The sequence below is a fragment of the Pieris brassicae genome, unplaced genomic scaffold, assembly GCF_905147105.1.
Source record: "Pieris brassicae unplaced genomic scaffold, ilPieBrab1.1, whole genome shotgun sequence".
NCBI classification, from domain to species: Eukaryota; Metazoa; Arthropoda; class Insecta; order Lepidoptera; family Pieridae; genus Pieris; species Pieris brassicae.
Genome location: NW_025576088.1, coordinates 2,501 through 7,500, shown reverse-complemented (window position 1 = coordinate 7,500; position 5,000 = coordinate 2,501). Strand labels below are relative to the sequence as shown.

Genomic DNA, 5,000 nt, shown 5'->3' with positions numbered 1-5,000 from the left:
TTTCTTTTTTTGCGAGTCTTTGACAACAACAAAACAAAAAGAAAAAACCAACGTTAATGATCCTTCCGCAGGTTCCCCTACGGAAACCTTGTTACGACTTTTACTTCCTCTAAATGATCAAGTTTGGTCAACTTCCCAGCAACGCCGACGGCCGTGAGGCCACCGCGTGTCGGTCCGAAGACCTCACTAAATCATTCAATCGGTAGTAGCGACGGGCGGTGTGTACAAAGGGCAGGGACGTAATCAACGCGAGCTTATGACTCGCGCTTACTAGGAATTCCTCGTTTATGGGGGATAATTGCAAACCCCAATCCCCAGCACGAAGGAGTTTCAACGGGTTGCCCGGGCCTCTAGGCCAGGGAGAACATGTTGATTCCTTCAGTGTAGCGCGCGTGCGGCCCAGGACATCTAAGGGCATCACAGACCTGTTATTGCTCAATCTCGTGCGGCTCGAAGCCGCCGGTCCCTCTAAGAAGAATTTTAATACGTCGCCAGTGAGTTGCGCTCCCCGAGAGTCGCGCACACCTTGAATGACGACGCCTATTTAGCAGGCTAGAGTCTCGTTCGTTACCGGAATTAACCAGACAAATCGCTCCACCAACTAAGAACGGCCATGCACCACCACCCACCGAATCAAGAAAGAGCTGTTAATCTGTCAATCCTTCCGGTGTCCGGGCCTGGTGAGATTTCCCGTGTTGAGTCAAATTAAGCCGCAGGCTCCACTCCTGGTGGTGCCCTTCCGTCAATTCCTTTAAGTTTCAGCTTTGCAACCATACTCCCCCCGGAGTCCAAAATCTTTGGTTTCCCGGAAGCTGCCCGCCGAGCCATTGTAGTAACGTCGGCGGATCGCTAGATGACATATTTACGGTTAGAACTAGGGCGGTATCTAATCGCCTTCGAACCTCTAACTTTCGTTCTTGATTGATGAAAACACCTTTGGCAAATGCTTTCGCTGATGTTCGTCTTGCGACGATCCAAGAATTTCACCTCTAACGTCGCAATACGAATGCCCCCAGTTATCCCTATTAATCATTACCTCGGAGTTCTGAAAACCAACAAAATAGAACCGAGATCATATTCTATTATTCCATGCACGAAATATTCAAGCGGCATATTGAGCCCGCTTTGAGCACTCTAATTTGTTCAAAGTAAAATTGTCGGCCCACCTCGACACTCACCGAAGAGCACCGCGATAGGATTTTGATATTGAACCGGCGTTTTACCGCCGGCTCACCGACGATATGCTCCGCAGACGTGTCAGTATCACCGCGGATGCGGTGCACCGACAGCGCGGCGCACAAATGCAACTACGAGCTTTTTAACCGCAACAATTTTAGTATACGCTATTGGAGCTGGAATTACCGCGGCTGCTGGCACCAGACTTGCCCTCCAATTGTTCCTCGTTAAAATATTTAAAGTGTACTCATTCCGATTACGAGGCCTCGTAAGAGTCCCGTATCGTTATTTTTCGTCACTACCTCCCCGTGCCGGGAGTGGGTAATTTGCGCGCCTGCTGCCTTCCTTGGATGTGGTAGCCGTTTCTCAGGCTCCCTCTCCGGAATCGAACCCTGATTCCCCGTTACCCGTGACAACCATGGTAGTCGCAGAAACTACCATCGAAAGTTGATAAGGCAGACATTTGAAAGATGCGTCGCCGGTACTGGACCGTGCGATCGGCAAAAGTTATCCAGATTCATCAAAATTAACGACTTCGGACGCATGGCCCTCCGCCGATTGGTTTTGATCTAATAAAAGCACTCATCCCATCACTGGTCAGAGTTCTGATTGCATGTATTAGCTCTAGAATTACCACAGTTATCCAAGTAACTGAGTAAGATCTAAGGAACCAAAACTGATATATTGAGCCATTCGCGGTATCGCCTTAATACGGCTTGCACTGAGACATGCATGGCTTAATCTTTGAGACAAGCATATAACTACTGGCAGGATCAACCAGGGAGCTGCTTACGCAAACGACACGCCTACACCGCGGTCACGCGGCTTCGGCGAGCCGCTGGCTCGGCGGCGTCGAGGGGCGCGCGCTTGCGCGCGCGCCTTCTCGACACGCGTGAACGTAACGCGTCGAATTTGCACGCGACGCGACGTTCGCGCTTCATATCGATAGACTAACTTTGACCGGTCTACGAGCGGCCGTCCCGTCACGATCTCGCAACGAGGTGATGTACAACGATGCTCGACCACTGTGAGGGACATAAAACTGCAACGAACACGACCCCGCGGGCGGGAATCGATGTTGTGACAATTTGAAAATTGAACATTCATCTAAACGCAACTTCTCAATTTTTATTCAATACGTTATTGTAAACATATTAAAACTCGGCTGGCAATTACATGCGCACACACACGCATGATTCGCACTAGATACGATCAACGCCCGGAGCTTGAGGGATAAATTCCAACACGACGCTGCGCACACCGTTTCGACGATGGGCGCGTGTGCGTCCTCTTTTATACATTCTTTCCATATACGGTCGCCGTGGCGACCGCGCACGTGTCGAACACGCTAGGCGCCCTGCGTTGAGGTGTGCCTAGAAGCGTATTCTTTTAACATCACAGATAACACCGGGGGAGACGGTCCCAAATCTTGGTCGATTGGTAACATCACCATACGGTCTGCGAACGCGGTGCTATAATATAATTTTATATTATATTATATAAAATATGAGGAGGAGTAGTATGTATATTCTTTGTTATTTTGTGTTGACACAAGAGAGATATATAAAATGTACTATACACCACACACACAGAGAGAGAGAGAGCTGGGAAAGATCTCGGCGGTCTCGCATTCGAAATACGAATTTGATATAATTTCCTCCGAAAATCCATACCCATATCTATATCATCCATGCGCGAATATATGTATATAATATTCTCACACTTCGCACAAACACAAAAACAAGAACACATTCTCTCTCGTCCGTCGTTCGTGTCTATTTGAGACGAACGACGCGCGGCAACGAGAACGAGTCGACGCTGTGCGCACGACTGTTTCGCTCCACATCTATACCGAGAGCAATAGTCCGCGTCGGCATTGGAGCGGACGTCGAATGTTTCTCGTAGAGCGAGCGAGAGAGAGACGATTTTTCATTTTATTATGTATGTGTATTGGCGTGCAGTAGTAGCACGTAGTAGTACTAGTAGTAGTAGTAGTAGTAGTAAAAAAATATTATTATTTATTTTATTGACTGATATGATTTTGTTTGTTTTCTTTTTTTTGCATAGACATTTGTATTGATAGATATGTTTCTCGTTGAAGCTCGCAGCACACGCTCAGAGAAATGGCAATGTGGGTTTATTTGAAGAAAAGAAAAAACAAAAAAAACAATTATATTTATTAATAATATGTATGTATGTATGTATGTATGTATGTATGTATGTATGTATGTATAATAATGAATTATAATAATTATTCCGATGCAACGTCAGAGGAAAATGTTTCTCGTACAGGTGCGGCGCGCGACGGCCGGCCGCTCGACAGTTTCGCGCCGAATGTTTCTCGTTGAAGCTCGCAGCACACGCTCAGAGAAATGGCAATGTGGGTTTATTTGAAGAAAAGAAAAAACAATTATATTTATTAATAATATGTATGTATGTATGTATGTATGTATGTATAATAATGAATTATAATAATTATTCCGATGCAACGTCAGAGGAAAATGTTTCTCGTACAGGTGCGGCGCGCGACGGCCGGCCGCTCGACAGTTTCGCGCCGAATGTTTCTCGTTGAAGCTCGCAGCACACGCTCAGAGAAATGGCAATGTGGGTTTATTTGAAGAAAAGAAAAAACAAAAAAAACAATTATATTTATTAATAATATGTATGTATGTATGTATGTATGTATGTATGTATGTATGTATGTATAATAATGAATTATAATAATTATTCCGATGCAACGTCAGAGGAAAATGTTTCTCGTACAGGTGCGGCGCGCGACGGCCGGCCGCTCGACAGTTTCGCGCCGAATGTTTCTCGTTGAAGCTCGCAGCACACGCTCAGAGAAATGGCAATGTGGGTTTATTTGAAGAAAAGAAAAAACAATTATATTTATTAATAATATGTATGTATGTATGTATGTATGTATGTATAATAATGAATTATAATAATTATTCCGATGCAACGTCAGAGGAAAATGTTTCTCGTACAGGTGCGGCGCGCGACGGCCGGCCGCTCGACAGTTTCGCGCCGAATGTTTCTCGTTGAAGCTCGCAGCACACGCTCAGAGAAATGGCAATGTGGGTTTATTTGAAGAAAAAAAAAAAAAAAAAAAAAACAATTAATTTATTAATAATATGTATGTATGTATGTATGTATGTATGTATGTATGTATGTATGTATGTATGTATGTATGTATGTATAATAATGAATTATAATAATTATTCCGATACAATGTCAGAGGAAAATGTTTCTCGTACAAGATCGCCACGCGACGCGACAAGATGCCGTTCAACGGCACGATATCTACAACTCTGTCGATAGATATGTAGATAGTATCTACTCTGTCAAGTATATGTGTGTAACGTGTGGTGGTGTGTGGTGTGGGGTTTTGTTAGCGATAGCGATACGTTTCTAGTTAAAATTGAATATTTAAAAATAAAAACTCTTCTGGTAAGAAAAACTATTTATGGTTTATTATGGTGTGTCTAGTGCAACAACATCAACATTGTCATAATCATAATAATATAATTATTATTAGGGCTATAGGTTAACCTTCCAAATAGGGACCGTCGATTTAAATGTCGATATTTTTAATTATTCTAGATAGTACTCACTAAAAGAAACTTAAGTGCTTGCTTACTTACTTACTTACTTAGTTGATTGAGTTTTTTTTTTTTTTTTTTAAACTTTTTCATACAAATTGATATATAAGACATATATGGCCGTTACCGACCGCCGACCAAAATCTATTTCATAAAACCGACATAAAATTGATGTCAAACGTCAATCACTTTGAGTTGACTAAGTGTAAGGGTTCAGATTAT

The 5,000-nt window shown here is 43.5% G+C and overlaps 1 non-coding gene across 1 annotated transcript; it reads right to left on the bottom strand.

Annotated features, from left to right (window-relative positions):
- Positions 1-54: 54 nt before the first annotated feature.
- LOC123719475 lies at positions 55-1,960 on the bottom strand. The gene has a single exon (XR_006755535.1). It is a non-coding gene; the product is annotated as a small subunit ribosomal RNA (ribosomal RNA).
- Between the last annotated feature and the right edge of the window lie 3,040 nt (positions 1,961-5,000).